This window comes from Macrobrachium rosenbergii, chromosome 19 (assembly GCF_040412425.1).
Source record: "Macrobrachium rosenbergii isolate ZJJX-2024 chromosome 19, ASM4041242v1, whole genome shotgun sequence".
Taxonomy (NCBI): Eukaryota; Metazoa; Arthropoda; class Malacostraca; order Decapoda; family Palaemonidae; genus Macrobrachium; species Macrobrachium rosenbergii.
The window spans coordinates 24,974,413-24,994,156 of NC_089759.1; the positions used below are offsets into that span (position 1 = coordinate 24,974,413).

The 19,744-nt window shown below is 36.6% G+C and overlaps 1 protein-coding gene across 4 annotated transcripts in view; it reads right to left on the reverse strand.

Moving 5' to 3' along the window:
* Naam (Nicotinamide amidase) overlaps nucleotides 1–19,744 on the reverse strand; it is a 104,024-nt gene that overhangs the window by 19,599 nt on the left and 64,681 nt on the right. The gene's annotated exons all lie outside the window — the stretch shown is intronic.

Sequence of the window (19,744 nt, forward strand, 5' to 3'; positions counted from 1 at the left end):
AAACATTAACGACTGCCAAATGACCTCGCCCCACAGTCTTTGATCACCTATCTTATTATTTAAGAATCTTCGGAAACATATTTCCATGTCTAAAAGGTATTTCAGTCAAAAAGGGTAGAGGTGTCAAGGTCAACGGGATACTCCTATAAACATCCTCACAGACGTGAAGAGATAATCTGTTCTCTTAATCTTACGTCCAGCACTGAATAAAGAATAATCAGACAAAAATTCTTTGGAGTACATTTTCCCTCCATACGAAGCACAGATAGGCAGACACGCAAATCCCAAACGGACATGCAATCTCATTAGCATGATCCAAACTGCATTCACGCAAGGTGCATGCCGAATTACATTCACTTGTGAAATACACTGGATATAAATTCAGTATATGATTACGTACATCACATGTAACTCAATGTACTAGTTAGGCTCTTGTGACTTCATGTATTGTAAAGATATTTCCTCAGACAGTCTACAGATTGTACGGAGAGAATGATGCATGAAACAGAATATTTGAAATCTGGTTATATCAGTTGAAGGAAGCCTCGCCCGATCTTTAAAATGAAACGAAAACGCACAGAGGAATTGTGTAATATTAATACATTGAACCAAAAGTCTATTTTGTCATAAAAGCCACTCTATTCACCCCGTCTTGAGCTCATGGACCGCCCTTCTCAACTGAGGCAGGCCTTAACGAAGTGCATCTTTTACTTTGATGTCATTGATCGTCAATTCTATTTTTAGCTTCCCTCCCTCCGCCCTTTTTTGCTCCCTCATTTCTTATCCGATGCGTAATTTTCAAAACATTTTTCATGTCATACTAAATTCTCATTCCGTGTCCCCCAACAAAGGTCTTCCCTTTTCTTCTTCACTTGAAACAGAAATGTTTGTTTCCACAGCACATTGATGTTGTCTGTTTTGCTCTCGTCCATTTTAAAGAGCAGTTGGTTTCTATATTCAGTGGACGATTACTTTTTTACTTTCACTTATATTCTGAATCTCTTTTAACCTAAGAAGTTCAAATATCATGTCGTAACATTCAGTGCATTAATTATTTGATTTACTTACATAATCGAAGCATTATGAGGCGGACAATTTCTTTTTATGTCCTCTGATATAATTTGCCTTCACTGTGAATGCCTTATTTGAAAATGCAGATTCTACATCCTAACAATACTGCATTCACTCTCTTGAACAGAAACGGAAAAAATCATTGTTAATCTATTATAATAACTGTAGAAATAAAAGAGCTATCTCGTTCAACAGATATGAAATAGCTGTATACAAATAAAGAGGCTGTAATACTGGCTTCTTTCTGATGCCACAAAATTTTAAATTCTAAAGCAATTTACATCATATTTGAAATTAAACAGGAAGCTGAGATACCGAAACCAACACTTCGGGTAATTTTCGCCTATAAGATAACAGATCCCTGAAAGCTGCTGTCCCCCCAAGCAGGGGTACAAAATCCCGAAATGAAAATATCAAGGATTGTAAAGAAACGAAGCTGCGTAAAGGGGGGTCTGTAATGGTAAAAGCAATAAAAAAAAATCTTAGGTAATAAGTGTCTTTACCAATTAGTGAGGTCTCACTCATATTCTAAAAGGGTTGTGGGATTCATGTATTATTATTATTATTATTATTATTATTATTATTATTATTATTATTATTATTATTATTATTATTATTATTATTATTAAAAACAAATAAAAACTAAGAGGAACAGCTCATATTCGATGTCGCAGATCAGAGAAAATTAATAATTCCCTCCAGCTGACTACCGATTCATCTATCTACTCTTTCATGCTTTCGAAGAAAAATGGCAATGTTTGCCCTTGATGGAAATTTCTATGGAGGATGAACTGGGGACAACAGACTTGTGCAGTCACCTGTACTAATGTGTGTGTGTGTAGAGTTAAGAGTTCAGGGTGACCATGGTTGACAGCGACGGCATAATTGCGGGTTTTCAACATGTGACCTTTCTCCGGTACGTGTATTTTTGTGAAGATCTTTAGGCTCGTAGCACTGGTCTTTGGGAATGGGAGTTTTCATATGTGCAATTTAATTAATTTCAAGAATTTGGTGTCGCTCTTTACGTTATTACACCGTCTCAAAGGAAGTTCAGATGAAACTATGTGATTCATTACGTGTATGACGACTACTCTTTTACAACATTTGCATACTTTCGTACTCTAGAAAGGTAATGCAGTCAATGTACCTTTGAGGGAATGACACCCGGGAAATCTACATAACAAGCAGTCAATGTACCTTTGAAGGAATAACACCCGGGAAATCTACATAACAAGAAGTGAGCGATTAATTGAAAAGGTAAATGCACCATGAAACCCAATAAAAAAAGTATAGAAGAATCTCAAATAAAAGTCCTAAAAAGAAAATTTTACATCTCACCTTCCAAATTCATTCAACATACAGCCACGGTAAATGCTCTGTAGAGCATTCAACCCCTATTTCATATGCCGAATAGACATTCATGAATATCATCAAAATTTCATGACATTTCGTAATCATAATGAGTGATGGTGAACTGACTCATCGGTTCTATAAACTAGGCATATGCCAGTTTACATCTCATTTTTTTCCGAAATTTGCGTGAGGAGTTGAAGCTCTTTAAGCCCAATTTAGTTCAGCTACTGTATCTTTTAGAGTTTGGGTGAAAGTTTGGAGCTCTTTAGCAACACGTGCCTCGCGAAAAATAAAAAGAAAAAACAGTGTTACACTGTAATGACAAAGCATCGATTACGTTACACACAGACACACACGCACACCAAGCCATATACAGATAACAAAAACCGAATATGACGGACTTTACTTGGCTATTTTTATTCTTAAAATCATTATTTACAGCAGGTTGTTTATGAAACCCAGCTCACAGTCCGGATATGATGCACACACGCAAACGCACGGACCCCACCTTCACGGCAAACAAACTGGGAGATACAAGGCTCTCACGCACATCTCAGCGTTTTCCCCAAAAACGGACGATCAAGGATATTGAATAACTGTCAGCCGTCATTCAGGGAAATGGAACTTCTGTCAAGATCTGGGAAGTTTACCGGGAAATTTATTATTAGGCATATGAAAGACATCGGTCCAATTTTAAATATGGTAAATAAAAATCAGTCTGATTCTCAATATGGTACATGAATTTATTTTTAACCACTATGATTAACTTAGAAACCAGAATTACACGTATCTACCTTATTTTATTCTTATGAATTTAGTAGGGTAAACAAAAAAATCTGTTTTGTCACCAATAAAAAATATATATATATATATATATATATATATATATATATATATATATATATATATATATTTATTATATATATATATATTTATTATATATATATATATTATATATATATTATATATATATTATATATATATATATATATATATATATATATATATATATATATATATATATATATATATATATATATATATATATATCTTAGTGTTGTCATTATTTGACATTTGTTAAGACTGAGGGAAAGTGTTAGTTAATAACACACAGATACGGCTCTTTCACAAAAGATCGTTTAAACTTTGTCATAATTATTAAGGATATACTAGCATACCCGTCCGACTGAAAAAGCTTTCTCGCCAGTAGCTGTAGACTTAGGATATGACGAATTCTGCGTCTCTCTCTCTCTCTCTCTCTCTCTCTCTCTCTCTCTCTCTCTCTCTCTCTCTCTCTCTCCTTTTGTTTGGCAAGCTAGACTTCTTCCTCTTTTAAAGGTCCATTTGAAAAAAGAATATGGGTCAGCATGAATTAGCAATTAAATCTATTTTTCATATTGAGCATTTGGTAGTTTTAAAAAGTGGATCACGCTTGAATAAACAACTGATCGGGATTATTTTAGTATATATTGCATGATTCCGACTTCCCTGGAGATACTGCGATCAGAGCAGCGCTTTTCCAGCACACACACACACACACACACACACACACACACACACACACACACACACACACACACACACTCAATTACCGTGCGGCGGAAGTGGTCTTGGGCGTTCCCTAATTCCTCCCAATGGAGAATCGACACATTAAAGAAGTCTTATAAAAAAACTACAATTCAATTCCGACAGCAACGTTGCATCACGAACTTCCTGCCATCCATCACGTAAAAAAAAAGGGTGTTGGGCTCTTTAGGGTTTGTTTAAATAGCTCCAGCTAAAACGGCATTTCATGAGTTGGCGGGTATCCTTTTATACGATTATGTTCCCTTCTCTTTATTCACGCGCTGGTGAAGAATTTATACATCAGTGATTACAGGTTGTAACTTTGGTTCCGATATTGAGAGCTTGTGTATAAACAAGTTAGGAGCAGCTTTATAAAATAAATACTCCCAAACAAATTATTACCTTCAAAATATGGAAGAAACATAAAAAATTAAAACCGCCTTGTACAGCATTACTATAGGCTAAGTTTTCATGACAGAAGATAATTAAAACATCGATATTTTGTTTACACGCACGAGGTCAAAGTCACACAAAGGAAACTGACGCAACTTTGTAAGGCTAAGGGTTATCATTAATAATACAAACAACAGACAGACCAAACAGATAAACAAAAAAAGCCTCCAAACTGGACATTCTTAGCAAGATAAATAAAATATGGAAATCCAGAAGCAGTTTTCCTGTTTCCACTCTAAAAATTTTATGTATTTTCACTTTTACCTCTTAACAGGTAATCTTCTTATATATAAAAGTGAATGTTTATATGTTTGTGCGCTATAGAAACCCGAACCGCTTGACCGATCTAGACAAAATTTGGCAGGTGGGCATCTTTTGACCCAACTTAGATAATAGGGTAGGTTTCAAACCCGTACCCCCGTGACAGACAGGCATCTGTCTCTTTTTTCCAGGCTAGTGTCCCTTTTATCCATGTATTAAGCCATTCAAGTAGCTGCTGGCTCAACCAGACGTGCAAGATATAGGATGACAGTGTTTCCTTTTTTTTTATTTGTTCAAATGTAATTCGTTCCTTTCTTCTTCGTTTTGACCATCGGAATTCGTTATAGCGACTGCTTCGTGACGTCACGACAACGCATTTCGTTATAAAGTCAGTTGAAATGAGGTTTGGAATAATATTTGTTGGAGAGAAAAAGCTTCCGTCGAAAGCCACTCGTCTTCCTCTTTTGCGCATGCTAAGTAGCTGCTAGCTCAACCTGACATGCAATATGTACAATGACAGTATTTCCTTTTTCTTTATTCGTTCTAATGCGAATTTCCTCATTAACTCGTTCGTTTCTTCTACATTTTTACCTTCGGAATTCGTTATAGCGACCGCTTCGTGACTTCACGATGACATATTTCGTTACAGAGTGGGTTTAAATGAGGTTTGGAATAATATTAATTGTAGGGCGGTTTGGCAAAAACACTTCACTACATACCTAAGCCCGGGTATTCACGATAAGGTTTACCTGCCAGTTCACCCACGACTGTTCAACGGATGAACGTCTACAAGGAAAAAGAACTGTCAGTCAGACCGTCAACATAAACACTAACAAAAAAACAAAAACACTTAGATGATCACATACGAGCAGCAAGTCCACCATTGGGATTTCAACTACTAAGCCTAATGATCACACTTCCATTTCTTCCTTGAGTTTCTGAAGTTTCGTACGATAGCGAGTTAGCAGTACGTTCACGTGCACTGAAGCAACTACGAATTTGTGCATTTTTTGCTAAAGTCAGATCTTTGCACGACTCTCCTCCGTTTTACCATGCAGAGCATTCACACAATCGATAAAAGGTCCGTCTATGTTGCAAGGGAGACAGACCTTCTCCCCCTCCATACACACACAAACGCACAGACAAACCTGAGCACGAATCGTAGAAATACAATATTTTTTATTTATTGTATTTGTTCAGTGGAGATGCCTTTTATTCTCTTCTAATAGAGGAACGTGACTTCCCCTCCCCCTCTATCTTCCCCTCCCCATCCCCTTTCTCTCTTCCCTTTTTCCCTCCCCGTTTCCTTCCTCCTCCCCTCCCCCTCCCTCTTCCCTCCCCTACCCGTAGGCTGTCATTCACAGTTTTCCCGGGCAGCGCCAGATTGGTCAGCTAGTGATTAAATATACTCGAATCTCCAGCCACTCTTCTTTTCGCCATTATATTAAACAACGTTCTTCCATCTACTCTGCACTTACACATAATCTAAGCGAACTTTTTCCTCACCATTTTATCTTTCTCAGTATACGTATGAATATTTCTCTTTGGAACCCATGTATCTCCCATAAGCTAGCTCCCTTCCAACCAGATTTCATCATCTAGACCCAGTCGAGGAAACAGTGATATCTTGGCCTTATTTTGATAATGATAAATCTTGATTATTATATTTTGAGGTCACAGTCAGTGTTAGTTTCCTTAGTTATTAACCTGTTCACGTAGTTATCAAGTTATAAAGCTGATTAAATGTGTTACAACTCAGTTGTTCATTTATTAACATTACCATTATTACTACCGACATAATCGTTAAACATAAATTACAGTTATTTATCACTAAAGCCGATTATCTTCAAAATATTTCATATGAGAGATTTTTTGTACATTTTAGAAAATATCTAATTGCAAACCTGGCCTTTAACATACATACAGTAATGGTTGCTCTTTCCAATAGAGTTAACCCTGCTTTCTTAATTGAACGTCTTAAAATAAGGTAAGTCCATATCTACATTCTTCTTCAAATAAAGAGAAGGAGAGGGGAAAAGTGAGGAGTAACTCGTCGAGGAACCCCCTGTCCCCTTTTAAATACATCCCTGGCTACATCTAGATAGTCTACTGGCCACTAGGTATCCCAATCACTGTTAGGTGTAATGTTTGAAGACAACTGGTTCAGTTCGCTCTGTCTGACCATTGCGGGCGAGTATGCGATAGACCCTCAGAGAGAGATAAACCGGTAATATTGTATCTTGTATGCGAAAGTGAAATTTTTCCCTACTCTTGGCTGCTGCTACTTCTCCAGAAAAAGGAAGTGGAAAAGAGATTTTTCGTGTTTTGTGGATATTCAATTCATATACGGAATAGACTGACCGTGTATGTCTTAGACTGTATGATTCAAAAATACACAAGCTGAAGATAATAATACTAATCCTAGCCATTAAAGGCGTTCTCGTTTTAAGTAGATGATTTCCGTGAATCATCGCAGTAAATGATTGCACTCACTTGTTTCCTCCCTGTTGTCGTACAGACCAAGGTCGTCCACACCCGTAACACCCAGTATATCCCGGCGTAAGGGATATACTGACTGAAAACTTGAAGAGTTGCACCTATTGGAGACATCTTCCAAAAGGGAAAAGTTTTATAATATATATATATATATATATATATATATATATATATATATATATATATATATATATATATGTGTGTGTGTGTGTATATACACATATATGTATATATACATACACACACATATATATATAGATATATATATATATATATATATACTGTATATATATACCTTGTTTTATATTAATCCACAGATAACCTGATAACCCATCATTATCGAATTCATTATACTTGGAAATAACTTACACCCGAGGGAATTATAACTGATGTGTACTTTTGACCCTGCCAGGATTCGAACCTTTGGTATAGGAACAGTGATAAACGGTCGACTTGATCACTCTGATTTCAAACTGACATTGGCTCAGCTCTGCATGTGCCTGCTGAATTCAGGTTCTGTACTTAGAATTTACATCAACCAAACTTCACCATAATAGCCGATTGGTAAGTTTGTATTACTTAAATAATGATAAAGTTTTGGATTTATAACGCGTTACTTTTTTCTTAAACACTCACAATTATTAAATCTCAAACATCTCTTAAAATCGTATTCACTATACTTTGGGAATAGCCTACACGTATGGGAATTATCACTGATAAGCGCCTTTTCCCGGCAACGATTCTAACCTGGGTCTTTGATTTCGAGAATGATAAACGGTTGAATTGGCCATTCTGCTATCAAGAGAGATACATCGTAAATTGATATTGACTCTTCTAGACATTTTACTATTCGAATTTTGTACTTAGAATGGATTTCAACCCATCCCCACCATGATAGCTGAATGGTAAGTTTGTAACACTTGGCTAATTATAGTTTTGTTACTTATTACGATCGACCTAACTGCTTAACCATATTTCAGCGTCAGCTTCAGGAGTCAGCTATAGTTTTAAGTAAAACCGACGTCATGTGGAACCAATTTTCCGCAAGGTACCAAGCTCATAGGAAATCCACGCCATAGGTAATATTACATATTAGTGAAATAATTATCAAAATTATGAGTGAAGTAATTTATTAGTATCTTAACAAGCATACTCTAATGAAATAGGAACGCGATACAAATTGTTAGGGGGAATAACAGACAGTATCATTTATCAAGATGGTCACAAAACCTATCAGTAAGGAAACAACAACACGATAGATCAGCTATATAATTAACTAAGTGAATGGCCCTTATAACAGAAGATTAATTAGTAAACCGACTTGAGTGTATCAGTCGCAGGTCTGCTATGTCAGTCCTCTGAGTAAACAATTTAAAGAGATTATGTTATTAATTAATCAAGCAGAAAATTGATCAATTGAAATGAAGGAGCTGAACTTGAATAACGTAAAATATGTTATAAATGGATAGTGATATCATCCCCTTAAAAAAGACATTTCAATTGATAGAATATGATCAAACGAGACAACGTAAACGGAATAAGACTTCGTTAAAACGAGCAAATCTTTCCACGAAATTATCCAGCGAGCTGAAAAAAGGAAAATGGAATACTTTTCCAAAATCAAAAACGGGGAAATGATTCAAATGTGACATCAAAATCGGTGGCCTTCAGCCTGATTATGCCAAACTTGTTGATGGCAGGACATGCAGACGCAAAGCAGTGACCCGCTGAATGAAATGACACACAGACACGAGAGGTCAGGTCATAAATTCGCGTATAATACTCGTGTCCAGGGACAGAATGCATTATCTTAGGTCGGCTGAACTTATTATTTATGGGGCTGGTTGGATTACTAAATAAACAGAGTGTGCTTATTTTTTCCGGTGACAGTTTATGTTACATATGTCATGAGAGAACAAGTGTACACACACCAACGCATATATATAAATATATATGTTTATATTATATATATATATATATATATATATATATATATATATATATATATATATATATATATATATATATATATATATATAATTCAAACGCTACAGAAAACACACATATATACTACAAAAATACATACGATGACACTGCATCACAACAAGAGACACACGTAATGTATTTCAGCAGCTTAATAACTTGCAAACCACTTGGATAACAATAGCTATGAGGCATCTAAACATTTAAAAAATACATTTACATTTGCGTATAAGGTATGACCAATATTCATGCGTAAGTTCGTTGTCTAATCCTCTGTCTTCCTTTCTTCGTGGAAGCAGGGTAAAAAACAAAATCCTTCGATCACTGTTACGGCTTTACCGCACAACATCGATACAGTCTGGAACTTGATGACGCAACGATGACGTACTTGGTGACGTCATAATAGTCCCCTTTCACGGTGCTGCAAGATTTACGGGGTCTTTAATAACGGGATTCAAAGGGCTGACCTTTCTTCATTCTCTTTTGGGAAGCGGATAAGAGAAAAAATTGGTTTCGGGTCCCAACAACACGTAACATTTACCTTCATTTCATTTTCACGCAGTCATGTTACTGGGAATTATTCAACATGTTTATGTATGTATGTGTATATATATATACACACACACACACACATATATATATATATATATATATATATATATATATATATATATATATAATTTATATATGTGTGTGTGTGTGTGAAAACTTGATAGTTTCTTAAAAGAAAGTGTATCCAGAAAATTAATCAGAAAATAGTCACTGATACATTCAACGGTCAACGAATGAATCAGGAGGAGTAGTTTACTCCTACTCCTGATTAAACTCCCTGTCAGAAATTCTCATATCACCAGCTTCATATTCCAACTTTGTCAAAGTTTTTCCTGTTAGACTAGATTAACTGACTTGAACAAGATTCACTGAACGGGCTTGGCGAGAGGTTATTACATTATTATGTTAATATCGGCGAAGAAAAAGGTATAAGCTTTGTACTAGACGAGAGTGTGTACACTACTCATACATACACGCAAGGAGGAACGGATAGTATCTTTAAATAATCGCAATTTAGCGAAAATCGCTTACGAAGTGAGAAAGATAATCGTTTGAACCTTTCAGTTGAATAGCAAAAGGTCAGGAACATATTCTGCTTGGAAGAAAAATAGAAAAAAAAAGCGCCATTCCCCTGTCGGGAAAAAAAAATGGTTTTTTGTTGCAATTACCATTCGAAGTATAATGAATGTGAGTAAAAATGAATTATGTTTAAGTTCCCCCCACCCCTTTTTTTTTTTTGTTCCGTCCTTATTAATCGTTGATGATGGAGACTAAAATCGTTTGTTGTTTTTACTTACTATGTTGCACATCGCGTTTCGTTAATCCTTGTATCTTACAGGCTTAAACAGTCGACATTTTTCATAAGAATACATCAGTGACATTACATCACTCCAATATATATTCCAGAAAGTCGGGTTTTCATCATCGTATTTAGCAAAGATATCTCTCATGGGATAAGGGGAGAGAGAGAGAAAAAAAACCTTCATCCATTAGCTAATAAACTCAGAATGAAACTGCGGAAGGGACCCTGTGACCTTCACCCATCCCACCTAAAACAGACACGATAGATCCTGTCTATGGAAGGTGACATGTCTGATAATCAGCTAGAGACAGGGCACGTACTTATATAATACAAAACTGGTAAAAAAATTCTTTCCGTGCCGTGATTCTTTACAGCAGGATGGAGATTAAGTTTTCACCCTTGAGCGGATCTTGATAAAAGTTGGTAGAACTTGTTTTGCATCAGGTGAGACCTCCTCGAGATGGCTCAGAGTTGACCATTTTTCATGAAAAAAAAAAAATATATATATATATAAAATGGCGTGATATATATATATATATATATATATATATATATATATATATATATATATATATATATATATATATATATATATATATATATATATTGGCGTGAGAATGTACTGTATACACAAGCACATTGTCCGACGATGATTTTGGAACATATTTGCAATCTTTTTTTTCATTATTTAGCACCAATTAACAGTCATCACAGAGAACAGAGTAAGACTGTTTGAAGTCAGCTGCATTTCTCCACATATCATGACCAATGCATGCTGGTAAGCAGCAACATATATCATAGTCTCCCTCTGCACACGAGGGAGGGAAGATCACGAACATGCGCAAGCGATTGCATGCATAGGCATAAGTAGCATAGCCTACCAGCCAGCGTGCACGAACGCAAGTAGCGGCAGAACCTGCATCAATCTGCATACAACAACCGTTAAATGCCTTTGACGTGTCCCGAACACCGAAACATCAAAGCTCTGCTCAGAATGTAATGAAGGTTCTCTGGAGACGCTGTCATGCGTCACATCATCACCTTGGGTGCACCCGTTCCTAATCCAAAGATTGCTGCTGCTGCTGTTGCTGGAATTGCTGCACGACGACCAAGTGCCGCACCACAATTACCTACTTGCCATAAGAGAACAAATTCCCCCCCCCACCCCCGCGCCACCGCCCCTTGGCTGCTTCCTCCCATCTTCCTCATTATTTAATGTAGAGTATTTCATCATCATTAACTCTTACATAATTTTAGAAAGATTACTTTTGGCAGTACCATTTTTGTTTTTGCCTTGATTAATAAAAGATAAGCATTGTTATTATCAGATTATACCGTGCAAAAATTATTGTTAAGAGGACAAAAATATGGGCATTCTGTTATCTAAACATTATTTTCTCGGGTGTAATAGTAGCGAGGAATCATCACATAAATGATATTAATCTAAGGAGATGAAACACCACATTTCATTTACAAAACTATTTCTTCTGTGAAAACCCTGAGAAACAACATTCCAAGACAAACTCGATAGCGTCAACACTGTTAAAAAAAAATAACCATCAGAGGGAAATGAAAGGGCAGTTATTAAAAAGTCCGACGGATAATACCGGAGTAAATAACCGTTTATAGACTTAAATATTTTGAGATAAAATGTGTTTGAACAGAAAGCGTGCGTGGAGTAGATAACAACTCACATTATATAAAGAATTACTTATAGCATAGTCGTAATTATTCTGTTGCCTATGAAAAATAATTCTCAAAAATATTTCCCGCCAAAACACTTTAAGAGTGCAAGATCCTGATCGGGTATACAGGAAATTAACAACCTGACAAGGGACTTCATTAGCAAACCCTGACTTCATTTACCAATAGCAGACGGCCTTTGGTTATCCCGGTAACATGGAATTCAAACGTTTTTACGAGTCTAGTTAAACAGTCTTCCATCACGTCAACCAGGTGAAGTCATTTGGAGCAAAACGTCAGGCATGAAAGTCTATCTCGAGTAAATTCTAAATTTTGCATGACGGAGACATTAAAGACTCGGTCGATTAGTAGTTTAAACAGACGAAAGTAACTCCAGCAGGCTATAAAAATATGTCTGTAATACGTTTCATAAAGAACTGCAGATAAAGTACATACATATATGCCGAGTTTCGCTAAATATTTATCCAGTAACTGCCGAGTAATACTCCCACCAACTTGAGAAGTATTCTTAGTCCTTGTCAATAAAAGGGAAGGTGTTTCTGGGACGGGACAGTAACTAAACTCCACCAGAAATAACAGATAAAAATAACAAATCATCACAGGTACATGATAATAAAAGAGCGGGAGAAATATAACACCGTAACAGAAGCCATAATATTCACATTTGCATGAGTAAGCCTAACCAAACTACCTTTATCTGAATAAGAACTTAATAAGAACGTCGTGTAACTAGCGATATTAGAAAAATGCAGAACACCTAATCTCGAATTTTTAAGGACAAAAATTAATAAATAAAAAGTAAAATAAAAAAATCAGCTTTAAAAAATCATTTTTCTAAGTTGTCCTCTTCAGACCGTGAAATTGGGAAACAAGGCAGTCAAGGCCACAGACCATGATATTTATCGACTAGCTCTACCCGTCGCTTCCTTTAGACCGGTGATATAATCCTAAAAAGCATGTATATCGCACTCTGAAGTTACCAGGATTTACCTTTATAATATGTATCTCTCTCCTTCTAAATATATTTCATTGACATAAGTGAACATTTTAAAATTTGGTATGTAGGCTCATTACGATATCTGTCCTAATATCTCAAGTTCACATATTTTGATGTGCATTCAAATTATGGCTGAACGTATGTATAGAATGTATCAAATACAAATAACAAGATAATTGGATTGAAATGAAGTCTGGTGTACCGTTAAAAGAAACTGTTAACACTAAAATCCTAATTATACAGTGACACACGAGCAGAATATATTTTCTTTGTCTGGAATTCGTAAATTCATTTTCAGTATAGTAGGTAGTATATATCAAACAGCAATGAAAACTATGACATTATGTTCAAGGAATTTCTTTATTTATTTTACTGAGCCTTTGAAATATGTAAAGAAATAGCATCATATCAGTAGCAATCGGCATGGGGACGAGTTCTGATGTCTTGTTTGCTGCGAACAGGATGTTGCCTCTATTTAATGCACGTACGCTCTAGTGATTTTTCATCAGTCCAGTTTTTTAGATAAAACCCTCCAATATAAATACGCAGGTATAAGCAACAGTATGTTCTACACTGTGCAATTGTCTTGAATCACACATTCTCTAATTTTTCTGAGGAAAGCGAGTGATTCTTCCCATCTGTTCCACAGAAAAATTGTCCTTAACAACATCCCTAAAACACTTTAACATCGCTAGTTGCTTTTTCGCCATCAGTCTTTGGTGCCTTGTCTTCGTAATTGTCATTAATGTTTATATGTCAGATTTTCCCTTCACTGGGTCATAAGTAAAATGAGCCCTCTCTCTCTCTACTGTGTTCTGCATTCCTGCCTGAATTCATGTCTTGACCTCTCTATTGGTCTTCGTCTTGCTACTTTTCTGACTGACTGTCCCTACCACCTTGACCTCTCTATTGGTCTTCGTCTTGCTACTTTTCTGACTGACTGTCCCTACCACCTTTGTCTTCAAATGTCCAAACCCTCTCAGTATATCTCGAGCTTTTGTCCAGCCTCTGGACACCACATCGTTCTTCAACTCAATTTCCAAGGTGGTCCTTCAACATTCAGTTATTTCACTGTTCTTATATCCCCAAACTACCATTTCCTTTTTTATTTGTATATTTATACTGACCACATCAATCTTGCATGAATCTACTCTATCTTTCCTACTGCGTAGTTGAAGTGCACCTTCAAAATATTCACTCCAACGATACAAACCAGCATTGTCCTCTCACGGCGCCCCTCCGTTTGGTTCTTTTGTTATGAAATATATTTTGATCCTGAAAGTCTCGCAGTGTTCACGCATGTGCAGAACAACCTTTTCTTCGTAGCGGACTTAACAGGTGTTTTTTTTTTCTAGCATATACATACATGCATACTGTAGAATCTATTGCTTGCACCATACAAAACATTTATTACACAAGAACAACAAAAATTTTTCAGAAATGGGGAATATATAGAACAATACGAAATCTGAGTTTTTCTTATAAACAAAAAAATAGGAAGAGCGTGCAGTAGCATAGGGGTAAAGGATGATGATAAAAAACCCTTAATTCTTTATGAGCTTCAATGTTTCGTTCATTATAGATTTCATCTGTCCAACAACTAAGCTAAGGATATTTTTCACTAGAATCTCTTTGTTTTTAGGTATCAATTAACTTCTTTTTTCAACGTTGACACATAATTTTCATTTACTTTACTAATCCTATTTATTTCGCGTGCCCAAGGATTCTTCTTGTGATCAAAAGGTTTGAAGTCTTCGACGATTCTTTTTATTGTGATGGAAAAACCCTTATTAATATGACCAATGACATTTTAATGGACCTCGTAGATTTCGTTTACCGCAGTCAAAGCGACTGGAGTTTTTATATCACATTTTTTTTAATATAAATTATATATATTTAGGGCTTGTGACGCTCGTTAATCTTTGTCCGTTGTCGGTAAGCTTTCTGCTACTGTCAGTCCTCTTTATCACTATCATATTTTGTTGTCAAGTATCCTTTGCGCTTCATCTTGCTATATTTTGTGACTGTAAATAACATTTCCTTTGTGGTGAATAATATTAGGTGTTAAAATTTCAGGAGTTGAAAGTTCTCGATATATTTAATGGCTTTCTTTTGTTGAGTGCTTCTTCTGGGGATAACAAATTTTTAAAATAAATCAGGGGTGTTATTTTACTTGAACTCCTTTCGTTGCTATAAAGTTCACTTTCATGCTGCAACTGCAATTCCCTTCCTCTCTGTCAATAGGTCTTTTGTGACGCAAAAATGTCCCAGGATTTTTTTTTTTTCGTTTAGTCAATAACGTAGCGTCCTTGGGTCTTTTTCTCAGCACGTGTAGTTGGTCGATGACTAGGTGGTACATAAAACTGAAGCTGTTCAAGCAGTAGGAAAGAATTATGCAAATTATCATGAGTCTTATTACTACCTTGAAGATTAAAAAAAAGAAAGAAAAGAGAAAATAAGAGAACGGAATAGCGTTTCTCCGTAATGCAAAAGAATCACGCGAGGACCTTTACTTCAACGTCTCCTCAAGGAATCTTGCCAAAAGGATATCGATATAAGACCCCGAAAGAAGGAAAGGTCAGATGTTGTTTCATTACGCCTCGACAAGGGAACCAGCACAGGTGTATCTTGGGCAGTGAAATTGAATGTAGGAGCTGTGGTTATGAATCATGGATGACGACTACTGGAAAAAGGGAGGGTGTCAGCTGAGTTCAGTTTATAAGAGAGGTGTCCGTTTTGGGGAGAGGGAGTTTCTCGTCTCTGGGAGAAGATTCCATGGGGAAATCAGCTGTGGGATTATAGTGTATCGGAGGGGGGTCCATGGGGTTGTGGGGGTGTCAGCGAAGGAATTACCGTCTATAAGAGAGGGGGTTACTGGGGTGTCAGTCGAGAGATTACCACCTACGGGAAAGGGGGTCCCTGGGAGTGTCGGGAAGGGATTACCGTCTGTGAGAGAGGGGGTTACTGGGTTGTCAGTAGAGATTACCGTCCGGAGAGGGGGTTACTGAGGTGTCAGTAAGGAGGTTACCGTCTAGAGAGGGGGTTACTGGGGTGTCAGTAAAGAGATTACCGTCTAGATAGCGGGTTCCTGGGGTGTCAGTAAAGAGATTACCGTCTAGAGAGGGGGTTACTGGGGTGTCAGTAAAGAGATTACCGTCTAGAGAGGGGGTTACTGGGGTGTCAGTAAAGAAATTACCGTCTAGAGAGGGGGTTACTGGGGTGTCAGTAAAGAGATTACCGTCTGCGGGAAAGGGGGTTCCTGAGAGTGTCAGCGAAGAGATTACCATCTATGAGAGAGGGGGTTACTGGGGTGTCAGTAGAGAGATTACCGTCTAAGGGGAAAGGAGGGCACTGGGAGTCTCAGGGTGCCATCTCCCTACATTGCGTGCGACCCACCATAGTCGACTAATTACATAGGTCAACAGGAGTAATCTAAAGCCAGTAGGTTTTACCGGACCGCTACGGTTTTAATCGTTCTACCTAGCCAGGGAATCGAACTCAAGCCCCCTTGCAGGTGATACGACTGTCTCAAACATCATATATACACAAATCTAATACATTATGACAATACATAAGTATGCTATAATCGTAATACAAAATTACGTCACGTATCATGTCCGTGATATCAAGACTCCTGAGATCAAAGAGAATTTTTGTGCCTTTCAAAAGACCTTGGAAAATAGAGGACAAGACTCTTAAACATAAAAACTATTCATTGTTACAAAGAGAATCGCACATTTTAAAATTCAAAATACTACGACCTTTCTAACGTCAGATAGTTTTTACATACAAAACCATAGGTCTAAGAAAAAATGAACTGGATAACACCATTGTTTTATATTTGAAGAAAAAATTCAAATGCATTTTCAATTCCTAGAGGTAAAATCAGGGTTTCATTCGGCCCTTCGAATCACCCGGGGATTAAAAGCGCAACTTTGTACCAGCTGCCCTCTCAAATGTAATAAGTAAATCAAAGGAAATTCCAAAACGAGGTCATCATGATACTCGGTTGGTTTTCAGTTTTATCGCATTTGTTTCTTTCCCTTTTAGTTTGTATGTTTTGTTAAGTTTTACCCTAGATGTGTGTATTTTATCCAGTTTTTATATGTAAACAGAGGATCATGGACTCAACTGTCGTAACAGATTCAGGAGAGCGTAGGTTAACCTCAAAAGAATATACAAACAAACAAAAAGTTGCCCTAAAGAAGGAAAAAGTTTCACAGCGCATGAGTAGAAATAAAGACTGACCGTAGGAAGAGGCCACCGACCTTTTGTTCCACGGTCGATCACCAGGGAGTAGAGGCATGACCTCACCATGTATGAAAATGACAGAAATCGTCCTTCAAAGATAGGAAGGAGTCTCGCACACACACAAAAAGGTTAAGATAATAAAGAAGTACTGCCTTACATCATTTATAATTTTTCATGTAGCTATAGAAAACAGAACAGCACATGCTTCAAAACAAAATATAAGTCCTCTAAGATGCCTTTCTAAAGGCAGTAAAGGAGAATTTTCGGTCATTCCCAAATTCTAAGAGTGAGTACATGTTGCAAACGAACGATGAGAGGGGTCTGAAAGTAGTGAGAAGCTTAGGTATTAACGTACATGGAGGAGGTAAAAACCAACCAAAAAGAAGTTATTTATGAAGAGACCTTATTTATAAAGAAGTCCTGCGGGTCACCACTGAATACTAACGTTTGGAAAATACTAACTCTCATTTGTCTAATCTTAAGAAGGTATCATGTGCACATTTGTAATAGCAAAGCGTCTCTAGCTATCTTCACTCCAACATTCATATTGGCACCCAAGACTTGGCAAAACTGTCGAAGCAGAAACTTCATTTCTGAGAGCAAAGACTCGACCGTAAAAATTTCAAAAGTAAGTTGACAAAGAAATATGGAAATAAAAGGAAATATAAAAAGGAAACTAGCATCTCAGAATTTTGGAGCCTAATGTCAGCAATAAAAAAAACCATGTGCTATAACATACTTGGTAATATGAAATATATTTAAGAAATTTTTCATGAAATAAAGTTGAGAATACGAAAAATAATCAGCTGAATTTCAGTGCCGAAAATTTCCAGAATAAAATAGGATGGCGGAGAACGACGCATGGAAACACTTAATCGAGGCAGCTGTCCACGGAACTTAAAAGAGTGACATTAATCATATTACCTACCCTTGCCACTTCGAGTGACACCTCAATCGTCTTCAATACATCCCTTGACGTTTAAGCATGTAGAATGTGGGCATCCGCGTTATCTAAAGTTGGGCATGTAGACACTGTCATAGTGAGCAGGAGATCAATAGTTGCGTGCTGGAAAACGAACCTCGAACACGCAAGGCCCCGACATTACGTATCGCCCAGGTTCGAGAGAAATCAAGTGCTGTTTGTGCGTATTCTCGTCATCTTCACGGGCGTGTATATCATCCCAAGACGCTCACTTACCCAGGTAATGACGATGACGCATGCCATGCACATACATGAAGCTACAAAGAGAAAATTCTATGGTTTACGCCTGCGAGCTATTACTCGGAAAGCTGTCTACGTTTGCGTGCTTGCCTTATCGAAGTGGATGTGGAAACGTTTTAGCTCTCAAGAACATACATGCGGTGTATCCTCTGAACAAAAGAGAATGATATACGATATTGCCTTTGTCTGTGCCTTGCGCACAAAAAAGAGAATATTATATATATATATATATATATATATATATATATATATATATATATATATATATATATATATATATATATATATATATATATATATATATATATATATATATATATTTTACCTCATTTTCTCATCATGAAGTTACAATTCTGTCAAAATACTGACGTGGTTCGAAGGGAATATAGACGTACAAGAACAAAAGATATTAATATGACCCTTGAGTTTTTGTACCATAAAACAGTTAAGGTGATACCAACATAAAGAATATAGATACCGACGCTTTTCAGTGCAACTTCACTGTTGCGTAGAAAAATATTCCTTGTGAATTAAAAATGATGAGTGTAACGATATCTAAGTGTTAGTTATAAATGTTACTATCGCTAATTTACTCCTCTGGGGTCACTTAAAACATACAAGTGAAGAAATGGAGATTTAAAACCCGAAAGTGTACTGTGTGTATGAGAATGTTTATAGTTTTGACAATTTCAAGTCGCATTGATCGGTAACAGTGTCTAAAAAAATTCAACAAACCTAAAATAAGGGAGCTTACCATAAAACTATATACACACGCGAATATCTCTGCATAATAGAGCAACAAACGAAGACAATAGCCTAACAAAAGCTCCATGAAGCATTACTGCTCATGGTACGCATGCCAGCTTTTGATAATACATGTATACATACAGCATAGTCAGACACAGTAGAATAAATAGGCAAAGCAAAAAGAAAAATAAATAAATAGAAGAAACTCCTAACATGTCCTTAGCTTTTGAGCTGCGGTCCCGTCAGACTCATCAAAAGACAATTAAATGAATAATGAAAAGGTAGC